This window comes from Tamandua tetradactyla, chromosome 26 (genome assembly GCF_023851605.1).
Source record: "Tamandua tetradactyla isolate mTamTet1 chromosome 26, mTamTet1.pri, whole genome shotgun sequence".
Lineage (NCBI taxonomy): Eukaryota > Metazoa > Chordata > Mammalia > Pilosa > Myrmecophagidae > Tamandua > Tamandua tetradactyla.
The window spans coordinates 6586929-6600778 of NC_135352.1; the positions used below are offsets into that span (position 1 = coordinate 6586929).

Below are 13850 nucleotides of genomic sequence, written 5' to 3' on the forward strand. Positions count from 1 at the left end.
TTACCTCTGACATCTAGAGGAAGGGGAGCCATTAGGTTCTAATTCAGTCCCAAGAAATGAACTAAATGATATGGATGAATGTTCTCTTCCCCAGTTCTATGTGATGTTTGCAGAGCCATCTTGATAGGGGTTAGGACTGAGGGTGGGGGAAGGAGGTGGTGGAAGTTTCTCATTGGGAACAAGAAGCCAGGTGGAGGCCATTGGATAACTCCTTCTTCAGTTATTCTTTTCTATAATAAACAGTTAAGAGTACAGGAGTTATTTCATAAATAGTTATAGACAATGATACCATAAGCCTAGGTGGAACTGCCTCAACAACAACAAAAAAGAGACTTCTCACCTTTAAAGGGTTATTTCTACTAAAGAGTTGTAAAGAAGAGATTCATAAATAAGTCTATGGACTAACACCATATAATGAAGAATTTTAACGTCCAAGAAAATTAATCCAATACTTTCCAACAGTGCTGATAAGCATGTGGATCTATATATGTTAGAGTTTTAATTGCAAGTAACAGAACCTGACTCTGATAAGCAGAAAAGGAATTAAAAAAGAATATTGACTAGATCCTAGTAGCTTGAGTAGTTGAGAGTATTGGAAAACTAAGCTTGGGGACAATGCAACCCAAGAAAAATCCAAAACTGTGCCACAAATTGTCTGGTGGGATGCCAGCACCTTTGCCAACAGTGGCAGGCAGAATGGACCAACACAGTTCCACAGTCTAAACCCCAGAGCCTGTGAACATGTTACCTTACATGGCAAGATGGACTTTGCAGATGCAATTAAGATTTTTGAATTTAAAATAACAAGATTATACTGGATGATTCAAGTGGGTACAATCTATGTCATATTGAGGATTGAAGCATGTACCCCATACAAAAGCATGTTCAAATCTTAATGGATTCCTGTGAGTGGGAATCCATTTATAAATAGTATCTTTGAATATGTTAAGGTGAGTCAGGGTGTGAACTTGTTGTGAATAAGATCTTCAAAGACACTATTCTGCTGTGGCCAAATTGAATCAAGGTGTATCTTAAATCAGTATGACTAGAAACCTGATAAAGGGGGGAAATCTGGTTATAGGTAGTAGAAGACAAAGGTCAACAGAAGTCAGAGGAGAGAGAAGATCTCATCTGTTACAGAGAACTGCCATCACCGAAACACTACAGACCCTGGGAGAAAGCATGGCCTTGCTGACATCTTGATTTTGGACTGTTAGCCTTTGAAATTGTGAATCAATAAATGCTTGTTGTTTAAGCCAACCCATTTTATGGATTTGTCATAGAAGCCTGGGAAACTAAGGCATCACATGGGCCCTAACATAGAGAACTTTTTCTGACAGGAGGCAGAAATGATGCAGCAGAAGGAGAAGTTAGTGAGACTGGAAGAAACAGAAGGACTCTGCACTACTGCTGGGTTAAAGACAGAAGAACCAATGTGATGAGGAGTGCAGGCAGCATGGAAGAGCTGAAAGAGGTTCCCAGCTGACAGCGAGCATGAAAATGGGGGACACAGCTTCCATCACAGGAACTCAATTCTGCCAACAACCTGAAATAGCTTGAAAGCAGACCATCAAACACACACAAGTGAAAGCAAGACTAAGTTCAAGGCAAGGTCTGGGTCAAGGCTTGACTATTTCCACCAGGAAAGGAAAGATGAGCCACAGTGGGAGGTGTTCTACCAACTCTCAGATAAGTCGAGGTTCAAGACTGTGCCTGTGTGGCCTACGTGGACACATGGAAGGGCACCAGGGTACCGTGGCAGAGCCATTCTCTTATGCAGAATCTCCTCCAGAGCCATCAGATAAGAGTCCAGGCTGGCTAACACATTGATCTGTCCTTATGAGATCTGGAGAAGAGAAATCAGGTAATCTCAGCTGGACCTTTGGTCTTTGGAAATGTGAGATAATAAATTTGAGTTGTTGTAAGGTACTAAGTTAGTGGTAATTTGTTACAAAGCAAAAGAAAAACCATTATAGTGCTCCAGGCACAGTAGCAGCATGGCTTCACCACGGTGCTCATCACTGGAGGCTGCTGCTAACAGTTCAGGTGCTAGTGCCCCTGGTAGCTGGGTATACACTATATCTACTTGCAGAGAAACTCCCTCCTGTTTCGTTTCTTTGTTTTACTGTTACTTATCACACTCTAGAATGAGTGCTTACTTATCACACTCTAGAACGAGTGCTTGTAATTGGCTGAGCTTAGATCATGTGCCCATGTGCTAAAGGTGGCTTGGGAAGGGAGTTGCTGACATACTCAGCTTTCATTGTGGGAATAGGCTCTGTCTCTCATCAAAATTCATATTATAGGAAGATTCAAATAGCCAGTGGCCAAAAGAACATTATTACTGCTGTATGTCACTCTTCTGGCTGTTTATTATCAAAATGCACTCTAGGTCCTCTGATTTCAAGATTTTAATATTTCAGCAGAATAGTTCTTCCACTAGGAGACTCAAATGTTCCATTAAATGTGAAGCTGAGGCACCCACTTGTATATTTTGGGTTTCTCCGGCCACTGATTAAACAGAAGAAAAGGATATTTATGATATTGGGATATTGGCCAAGAAAATTAATTCTGAAGCTGTAGGTACCCCATAAAATACCATGTTCTTTTAATCCATTCCTGTGGGTGCAGGCCTGTTATGGGTGGGAACTTTTGGTTAGGCTATTTCAATTTGAGATGCGGAATGGAGACCCATTCAAGGTGGGCCTTAATTCTTACTGTAGTCCTTTATGAGTATAAAAGACTGAAAGAGCCCAGAGAGTTCAGAAAGAAACACCAGAGAAGTTTGGAGAGAGTTTAGAGGAGAAAAAGCCCCTGGAGGAGCTGAGAGAGGAGGCCATTGGAACCAGAGCTGAAAGGAGTGAAGGACAAGCAGACACCAGCCATGTACCTTGCTAGCTAACAAAGGAACCCCTGATGCCAATAGCCTGACTTCGGAGAAGATATCATCCTGTTGGTGCCTTAATTGGGACATTTTTGTGGCCTTAAAACTGTAAATTCGTAAGCTAATAAATCCTCATTGTAAAAGCCAACCAATTTCTGATATATTGCTTTCTGGAAGCTTTAGCAAAGTGAAACACTGGTGATCAAAGGGAAATATGTTTTCTGCTGCACAGGATAAACCTGTGTGGGAGAACCACTATGTGTGTAAAAGTAAGAGGCATTCCTCCCCCTTTCATTCCTTAAATCTTGAATCTGCGATTCAGGGAGAAAGAGCTCCACTGTTGCTTGTTGCTTTAGGGTTTAGAGCAAGTACTGAGTTCTATGTATGACACCCTGCGCTGGTTTGAAACGGTTGTGTACTAAGAAAAGCCACACTCTTTGATCCTCATTCAATATTGCTGGGTGGGATCTTTTGATTGTTCCCATGGAGAAGGCACCAACCCAATTGCAGGTGGTAATTTTTGATTAGATGGTTTCCATGGCAATGTGTCTCCACACATTAAAGGTGGGGTTGCTTGCTGGAACCCTTTAAGAATGAAACATTTTGGAAAAACCTTTAGAGCTGAGAAGACCACACAGCCAGAGATCTTTGGAGATGCAGAAGAACACCCCCATAGAATCTTTATGAAACAAGGAGAGAAACCTAGCAGACATCACCATGTGCTTCCAGGCTGACAGAGGTGTTCTGGGTGGCATCAGCCTTTCTTGAGTGAAGGTAACCTTTTGTTGGTGCCTTAATCTGGACACTTTCATGGCTTTGTAACTGCAAACTTGCAACTTATTAAATTTCCTTTTAAAAAGCCATTCTATTTCTGGTTTATTGCATTCTGGCATCTTATAAACTAAAACATATCCCTAGCTTGCTTGGTGTTTTCTCCTAGTTAATACTGTACCAGAGTCTTTGTAAGCCATTCTATTGTTTAATGGGACCATCTGTTCCTAATGATAAAGTAGATGGTGGGATTAATATATTCCATGGACTTGGTTTCTTTCACTATGAAGTGAACTCCTTAGGCAAAAATAATGCTCTGGGGGATATTGTTCTAATATCTAAAATTTATTGAAACTACTTCTATTTGGACCACCTGAGGTATGTGCATGGCTACGTAAGTTAGCACTAGTCAATACTGCAGGGGTGGTTGCATAACATGTGAAATACCCTCTTCATCAGTTTATGCTCCAGAATATTTCTGATGTGGTTCCTTAGAATTCAAAGCACCTTATCCCACAGTCCACATTTCACAGAGGTGGCTACAAAAAGTGCTTCAAATATCACAAATCTGATTTTGGCACTGGAGGGCCATTAATTAATGTATGAAATATTAAAAATGCATCTTTGGAGAATTGGAGAGTGTTCAATGTATGCCAGCCAGAAAGATTTGTTCAGAAAATTCTTCTCTTGCATGATTAAAATTCAGACAATCCCAGCAGACTAATATATATATATATATAATATATATATATATATATATATATATATATATATATATATATAATATATATATATATATTAACACTCAAGTGCTCTTTTATTGGAATGTTTCCCTTTGAAGTTCTTAGCTATATGGGCATTCCATGGCACCACTGTTGATAATCATCTATGATGTCATGAGCGTGGTGGCCACCTACATTGCAGCCCACAGACTGGGCAATCCCCAGAATCTCTTTAATGGTTCCAGAGAGTTCTCTAGCTAAAGACTGGTGATACATCTGTCAGGCAATGTTAACAATATCATCAAAAGTGATATTTCTACTGTGCTTAATGTTTTTATGCTTCTTCCTATCTCTGGGTGGTTCCTTAAGGTCTTTGAGGATCAGGGCAGAGGCAGAAGGTACTACCTCAATCTGCACCTGTCTGTTCTGACTTTTCAGTTTCACCATAATCCTTAGGCCTTTGCAGTCACCAGTTGCCTTGGCAATGTCATCACCAACCTTTTTCAGAGACAGACCAAGATGACTGATCTTGGAGACCAGGGCAGACATGGCACCAACTTCTCCACAAGGAAGTTGGAGTTGAACTTGGGGGCATGGTGGAGGTGCCTGGTGTCAGATGAACTCTGATGTGGGACAACCGAACCAGGCTAATATTTTTGAGTAGTAGCCTAGGTCTAGAATTCCATTTTATCCTGAGATCCCGTTTTACAGAAAATTATTTGCTCCAATCAGATTAGAAACACAGCTGTTTCTTCCATCAGAATATTCACTGTGGTTGCATCAGGGTCAGCCTTTAACTCAAAGGCTTGTGCAGTGCCCAGGGAGAACAGAGTGGAAAGGGTGGAGGTGGAGACTTCACCAAATTTGCAAGACTTCCTTGATTGAACGTTTTGGTACTTGCTTGCTCATAAATAGTTCTGTGGTTGGATTTGGCATGCTTTTTGCTTTTTTTTGTTGTGATGTCACCTGGCAATAACATTGTAAAGGTAACAACTGGCACTCACCCATCACTAATCGTTTGAAGCAACCAATATTAACCAACAGACTCAGTAAATGTGGATAGCTAAATTGGCCTAGATCAGTTCTTAACAGATATCACTCTGGTGAATAAGGCATTCAGTAGAGCTATGGCTGGTGTGGGGTTGGTATACAGTGGGAAAGGACTAATTTTCTGGGAGTCTCCTAGGTGACTTCATTGATATTCAGGAATAAGTTGGATTTTCTCAGCTGGCCTCCTTGTGAATGGTGGTAGACACCTCGTGACTCAATGTATGTAATTTAGCATTGCTGATGATGCTCTCCACAAAGTGCCACATTCCTGCCCCCATCTTCAAAACCCCCAAGACCTGTGAGATCTCAATGTGCCAAATGGAGTTGTGTTCTTCTTTAGTTCCCCAGATGCTGGAGCTATGCTGTAACCTGAACAAAGGGAGAGAATACCCATTTTTCCTGGTTTTGTGCTGATTTATTCATCTGAACCCGAAAATCACCCTCTCAAATTGGAGTCTCACAAGGTCTCTCAAGGAGTAAGCTTTGTCATCCTGTAGTTTTGACATCATTCTCCAGAAGGACTCCAAAGCAAGAGCTTTGGAAACACCAAGAGAGGTAGCCATTGTTCCGTGACCTTAATACTCTCAGTATCTCTGTACAAGTTGCCTCCCTCTAGCCAAAACACAGACACCCTTGACATATCAACTCACACAGATGCTGAGGGATAAGTATGTATGTATGTTTTAGTTTGTGCATTGGAGGAGAGAGGTGTTGCTGAGCCCCATATCAATCTGTATTAAGGATGATGCCTATAGTACTCTGAATGCATAAAAAGGTGAAAATATTCTATTTTGGTAAAGATCAGTCATTACGCATTCTAGGGAGATGTATTAGTTAGGGTTCTCTAGAGAAACAGAATCAACAAGGAACACTCGCAAATACAAATTTATAAAAGTGTCTCATGTGACCATGGGAACACAGAATCCAAAATCCACAGGGCAGGCTATGAAGCCCACGATTCTGATGGAGGGTATGGATGAACTCCACAGGAGAGGCTCACCAGCCAAAGCAGAAAAAGAGCCTGTCTCTTCTGAATCCTCCTTAAAAGGCTTCCAGTGATTAGATTGATCATCACTCATTGCAGAAGACACTCCCTTTGGCTGATTACAAATGGAATCAGCTGTGGATGCAGCTGACATGATCATGATCTAATTCTATGAAATGTCCTCATTGCAAGGCCAGCACCTGCCCAACTAAACAAACAGGTACCACCACTTGGCCAAGTTGACACATGAATCCAACTACCACATGTAATGTCTTTGTTGTGTTTAAATTCCTTTCATACTTGAAAAGCTTCAGACTGTCTACTACAGAGTGGACTTAAAGGCAGTAACAGATCTGCGGATATCCAGCAAATGAGTCCATCATATTTTGTCCCACAGAAACATCCTGTTATCCTGTTACTTCCCAGTGCTGTGCTTGTTTTAAGTAAGTACTTAAAAACAAGTTGTGAACATTTTTACATCAGGATATTTCACTTTAAAATATCTGAATTTCTGGAAGCAATTTAAAAATCACAGTGCACCCTCATTCTCAAATGACAACTGACTGTGATTTTAGAAAGGGCATTGATTTCCAGTTTTTGACATTTTCCACTTGCCCACTTCTCTCAGTAGGTGTTTGAAATTTTTGATCTCTGCTTGAGGACCTCATTCAAAGTGCATATTTATGAGACTGCCCAAATTCTATAGAAGTCAGATTAGTCTACTAAAAGCTCCACAGGTATGTTATTATAGAATCTTAACCTTTATTTCATATTGTTCAGTATTTTACAAAAAATGTGGTCATAGACTCAAATCTTGATTAACTGAGGGAGTTTTCTGAATTTGGATTACCAAGCTCTCAGAGATGTTGGAGTTAACAGATCTAGAGGGCATCTGGTCTACCTTGCTTGTTAAGTTATCTTGACTAATACCTGTATACAAGTTTGTTGGGAGCCACCGGTCTCCTCCAGCTGCTCTTACCCTGGAAGGTTGAAGGTCCATGTAAGTACATTACTGATGTAGCTTCAGTACTTGAAAGGCCCAGGAATATTATGTGGAATTAAATTTTCTGGTATAAATTATTTTCATGTGCCAGACTAGCACACTGAAGGAGAAGGCTGGGACTCAAGAGAAAGATGACCTATGCTAAACTTAAAGAAACATAAACAGGTCAAAATGGGTGGGCCATGGTGGCTCAGCAGGCAGAGTTTTCCCCTGCCATGCGAGAGACCAAGGTTCAATTCCCAGTGACTGCCCATGCAAAAACAAAACAAAACATACAAACAAAAACAGGTCAGATATCTTAACCTCATTTTACTCTCTTTTACTCCAATCTCTTCATTCTCTTTGTTCCTCAGAATTCTCCCAAATTTTCAAAACCCTTTGCAGAGAATAGAGTTGAGTGATTCTTTTGTTTCATATTTCTCCAATTTTCTCTCTTCTACTCCTTTCTTTAGTCTCCTCTGTCCACAGATATTCTTTTGGGTCCTTGCACAGTATCAAGACTCAACACAGGCTTTCCTAATGTGTGCCAAAGTCTTTCTCCATAATCTTATGTAGACTTTAATAGTGTAAATTTTTTCTAGATTCTTTTTCACTGGATAAGGTTTGCCATGTATTTTCTGATATGGTATGTGGGTAAACGGTGAGTGGGAGTAGGATGAAGTTAGGAATCTCAGATCAGAATCCAGAAACCCTGTGGCTTCAGGAACCCACTCAATATCTCTATGCAGAAATCATCTCTCTCAATACCAACAGCCTTAAAACGTGGTGCCCCAGTATCCTAACAAACACAGAAAAGCAATAATGTGGTGTTAATCAAAGGGAAAATTGCTAGATAAGACTAAGGAGCCACTTATTGCTGGAATACACGTTGTTTCTGCACATATGCACTAAAGGCAAATCAGGCAAATTCTTCTGAATTATAATGAACTCTTTTATCCATATAAATACTTCAAGCCTCAAGTTTGAGAAGGTAGAGGAAGTATTGTAACCTAACTTTTGTGTTTTTACTGAATATTGCTAATACATCAGCAACCCTGGTTAAATAAAACTTGAGATGCAAGACATCCGTGAAAAAGTCATCTACACACACTCAGGTCCTCACTTTTCCCTTCCTGCCTCTTTTTCCCTCTCATTTTCCTTATCCTTTCCCTTCATCCCTTATATCATTTAACTTTCTCTGTGTGAAACACCACCTCAGAATTTGTGGCTTGTAACAATGACCATTTATTTAGCTTACAATTCTGTGACTAAGCAATTTTGACTGGGCTCAGTGTGCCATTCTTTTGTTCTCAGCTTGATTCACTTATCCATGTATGGCCAGTTACTTTATCTAGGGCCCTGGGAACAACTGAGAATGTGTTTCTCAATGTTCAGTAGACTAGCCTGGGTCAGTCCAAATGGTTGCCGGGAATCTTCTGAGGGAGAGTGAAAGTATGCATGGTCTCTTGGGAACTAAGCTCCAAACTGGAACTGCATCACTTCTGCTGCATTCTATTGGTCAAGGTCACAGCCCAGACGCAAGGAATGGAGAAAGAGATCCCACCTCTTTATGGGAAGATCTGCAAAGGCACATTGAAAAGAACCATAGGTAAAGATTGGAGTAGAAAATATGGCTACTTTTGTCTTCTACCGTCTCCCTATTTATATTTTTGTTAGTCTCTTGGTCTCTTAATCTTCGTTGTAGTATGTATATGTATGTCCTAAAAAAGTACCCACCTCTGATATTCACAGATACAAGCATCCCCAGCTTATGATAATAAAACTACTGAATGAAGTTTAAGATTTGTTTGTCGTTCTTTTTGTCTTGAAATGTTTCCCACTAAGGGCTGTTGGATCAGTGTGCTGTGTTCTAACACCACTGAAATAATTATTTGATCCATGTGGCCAATTTTATATGTTGTTAGGATCATTTGTTTTAGATGGTTTTCAGTTTTAGGATTGGATTGCTTTGTTTTCTTTTTTATTATCTTTTATTTTTAAGTTTTATAAAACATTTACATGGTTCAAAAGTCAAAACTATGCATACTCAGAGAAATTTAGTTTATACCTAAACTAAATCTACCTTTACTCCATTTCTATCTACCACCTCTAGGCAAACATTTTTATTACTTTTTTGGTTGTTGCTTGATTCTCTTTATAAATATCAATCACCTCTCTCTCTCCCTATCTCTCTCTCACACACATCTGTCTACTTACCTACCTATATACATATGTATATATACACACACACATATTTATAAATATAATGGTATGTATGTTCTCATTTGTTCTTCTTCCTCACAAAAAATGGTAGCATACCATATACACTGTTCTGCATCTTAATTTTTCAATTTACAGTTTGCTCTAGAAATTGTCTCATACAAGTATATAGTGATCTTCTTCATTCTTTTTATGTGACTGCATAGTACTCCAATGTATAAATGCACTGTATCTTATTCAACCACTCCCCTACTGGGAGACGTTTTGTGTTTTTTTCCCAAGGTTTTTACTATTAAAAATAGTGCTGCAATAAATAGGAGGATGATATTTTGGACTTGTGCAGGTGTATTTTCAAAGCAAATGACTGAAAGTACAATTGTTGGGTCAAAGCATAAATGCACCTGTAATTTTAGCCTATTTCAACCTACTGCTGTCAGTGCCAAGCGCCTCCTCCACCCGTAGGAGGTGTCATCCAGTGGGCAAGTCCTCGGCTTTGGAGATGGACTGACCTGGATTTGAATCCTGGTTCTATAACTTACTAACAAATGACATGATTTTGAAAGTTAATTACACCTCCCTCATATTGTCATTAAGATTAAAAGAAACAATGTGTGTAAATCATCTGGTACCTTGCTCCCAAGGTACCAGATGCTCCCAAGTATTAGTTCCCTATTTTCAGAATTCTGGATTTCAGTGTCTTAGTTTAGCCATGGGGTATTCCTGAGTTTTCTTTTATGCTTTCAGAATACCCTGGCAAACTTCAGTCTTTGTCAGGTGAAATTAGGGTGCCTGTTGCTGAATACATATGTATGAACTACAGGGCATCACTCTTCTCAGTCCCAGAGTTAACCATTCTTCTCAGTGACATGTGTTGAAAAGTAACTCATGAAACAAGGTTACTTTTCATGAGTCCACACCTAACATCTTTTATTATATCTGTTTTTAGGAATCCAGAATTCAAATCTACATAATTGATTTCTCCCTTAAAATATCCTACTACTTTGAATCTGAAAGATTTTCTGAGCTTTAGTTTTATCACACTCTCTTTGTTCTCCTATTGTTGATTGTCAGCGAAACTCTCATGTATCTTGATTGAATCCAAATAGCTGTCTGGAAATAAAAGATTTTTGAGTGTTTGGACCTTATTGGCTCAGCAATGCTCATGCAAATACGCATGAGGCTGAGTGTCCACCCAACATTGCATCAAGCAGAGATTAACCTGATGGAATATTAATTGCTTTTAATTTGAGAAAGTGATAACCTTTGAATTGTTTCTATGACTTATATAACTCAGTGTGGTAGGGTCCTTGGCTTTTTAAAATCTACTTTGTATTTTAGGGCACACGATTTTTAAAATTTTATATATGTAAAGTGAAGAATACCTTAAAAGAAATGCTTTCTTTTCCTGGATGAATATTTATACCTCAGAGTTGTTATGGTCATGAATGGGGGTTCCTAATTCTTCTTATCAATAAGAACTAAATATTAGTGTGGGGGCACTGCTCATATTCTAAGGGACAGAAATCATTTCCACAACTGGATGTATTGATCCTGCTTGTTTGGTTATCTACAAAATTTATTAAAGCCAGAATTAACTCTGACTGAGTCTGGACAAAAGGCAAGCTCAGAAAATTTCATTTGATAAGAAAACTCACAACTGGCTCTGTTCTGGGATTATGATTTCTTCCAATTTGGGAAACATCCTGGGTAAATAAAAAAAAAAAATTTATATGAGAACCCAAACTCCTACCTTGGTTTTCAGAATCCTCTGTTTTGCAATTCAGAATTAGCAGACAAATGAGTAGGATTAAATGCATTCAAAATATGTGAAGAGCACAGAATATAGTCTACTAATGCAATTTTTAAAGAGAATAAGATGCATTTGGAGTTATTTATATACTGTCAGCTATATTTGAGAGGAATAATATTCAACATTTCACCCCATTTTTACTAACATTTCTGAAGAAAAACATTTTCCCTCTTTTAACATTTGATCTAATTTCCTTGGTTAAAAATTGTGCCATGATGCCATGCGTATCCGATGGAATCTCAGACTAAGTTAAACAAAGAAAATGCCATTTCTTAAACAGGATTTTATGCGGTATTATGAATGAATATATTATTTTGTGATTTAGAAGTTTACTTCATGCTTATGATATGCCACATAAATTTCCTTCCTACCCATAAAGTCTTGAATTACAAAGTAGAATGCAGAAATGATATCCTAGAATCCAGGAGGCTAAAGTTGCAATTTTTCCCAATTACAAAAGCAATACTATTCCTATTCTCAGCCTCTTGCTGTTTGGGGTGCCCATCAGGATATCATGGTGCTTCAGAAGACAGAGAATATGACTAGGTTCCATGACTTTCCCTCAAATCAGAATTGCTGGCTGACAGGGAATTCCCACCTTCACCCTTAAAAACAGGCTCACCCTTGCAAGAGTCACCAGGGAGTGTCTTGAAGTCCCTTGCTTTCCCTAGGCATTGCATTCACTAGCAAATGTCTCCTATAAGGTTTAAAGATTCTCTTTACCAGGTTCCCCTCATTAAAGTTAACATCGCCCATAAGAATTAATATAGAAAACCAGTATTAGCGGAGTGTTAATGCAACACAAAACTGTTTTCTCAAGAATATAGAAGGATGAACGGCAGATTAGAGGAAGGACTCCTGAGAGATGAGAATGCATCACTGTTTTAAGAGTGCCCTGATGCAGGCCTACACCCTGAGACCTACACCCCGAGACTACCTGAGGGATCAAAGTGAGCAAGTCACAGAGGGTGGGATGGAAACTTTCCAGACCAAACTGAGCAGTTGCTGCCTTCTCCATGCAGTTGTATGCAACCATATTGGGATTAGAAGGGGGTCGTGGGTACTGAATGGCTTTTCCTGTTACCATCTAAATTAGAGTGAGAAACCATCATCCTAGGAAATAAAAGATCTTTAATTTTTTTCTGGGATTAAGTGGATGTCTTTATTGTTTAATGTCATAGATAATGTCCTTCTAATTTACCACTACAGGTACTTATTCAGGACAAGAGGAGAAAAAATTTGAAGAACTATAAACAGTAATTACACAGGAATATCATATGTAAAAAAACTGTGGTAATAGATAAAGGAAACATCAAGATTCTTAGCTCAAGTGGATGGCAGAGTGGAATGACAATTTATGAATGTGGAGGAACACTTTATGCCATACTTTCCTCTCTGCTGTTCTCCCATGGTGGTCTGGCTGGTTTTTTGCATCACTCCTCTTCATACCTTTTGTGTTCCCACACCTGGACAGCAGCATATTTTTACATAGTTAGAAGGTTTAGGTTTGTTTAAATCCTGACTCTGGCTCAAAACTTTCAGGAAATATCTTCATCTCTCTGAGAGATAGGCTCTCCATCTAGAAAACAGGGACCCTATGCATAGTTTTTGGGTTATGGTGATGCCAGAATGCTGTACCTAAACCTGGATAGTGTTTTCCTACTGAGAAGGCCTTTTCAACTGTTATTTCTTTCATTTATGTACCTACTCCCCTCAATTGAAATATATTAAAATGCACACTGAATTTATCTTGAACAAAGCTCACTTACCTCAAAATCTATAAATCAGGTAACTGTAAGCAGAGAAAACTAAAATCTTGTTTTATTCCATGTGATTCTTGTATGTTTTCTGTGATTTTATTTGTTCATTTTTATGTTTCATTTTTGACCTTTAAATAAACACACAAAACTGTTCTATTGCAGATGCGTGGTTTTATCAGTTTTTCTCTTGAAGATTGAATAAAACCTGGCTCTCAGCCCTTGGTTTGGAGTTCCTATACCATTATTGCATTGCTTTGGGTGATGCAAAACCAAAACAAAGCAAAACAAAAAAACAGAACTATTGACCTTGTTCAAAATTGCCACAATATGGGTCTTTGTCCATTTTCTTTGAATAGGTTTGCTGCTGCAGGACTGATGAACTGTCCTGGAAAACTTACAGCCACTTCCATAAAGCTGTCAGAAGTGAGGGCTGAGCTCAGAAAATGTGAACTGCATTCATATCTGCTACAATATGCTGAACGCTGATGAGAACTAGCTTCTTGAATATCCAAAAAAATGGAATTGGCATGAGGAAATAAAAGTGTATGCTTCATATTAGCGAATGGGACATACTGACCCTTGATCTACAGTGATACCCTTTCACATTGAAAATGCTGATACGTGAGAACTTCCAGGTCAGCCCTAAATAGAAAGAAGGTAGGCAGA

The 13850-nt window shown here is 39.0% G+C and overlaps 1 long non-coding RNA gene across 9 annotated transcripts in view; it reads left to right on the forward strand.

Moving 5' to 3' along the window:
- LOC143669962 (uncharacterized) overlaps positions 1-13850 on the forward strand; it is an 83418-nt gene that overhangs the window by 24996 nt on the left and 44572 nt on the right. For 2 of the 9 annotated variants that reach the window (XR_013169164.1, XR_013169159.1), the window contains exon 3: positions 13541-13841. This is a non-coding gene — a long non-coding RNA (uncharacterized LOC143669962). Of the gene's footprint in view, positions 1-5767; positions 5983-7040; positions 7150-8789; positions 8877-8918; positions 9111-12633; positions 13268-13540; positions 13842-13850 lie in introns of those variants that run through there. The other 7 variants (XR_013169162.1, XR_013169161.1, XR_013169163.1 and 4 more) reach the window with 7 other exon arrangements.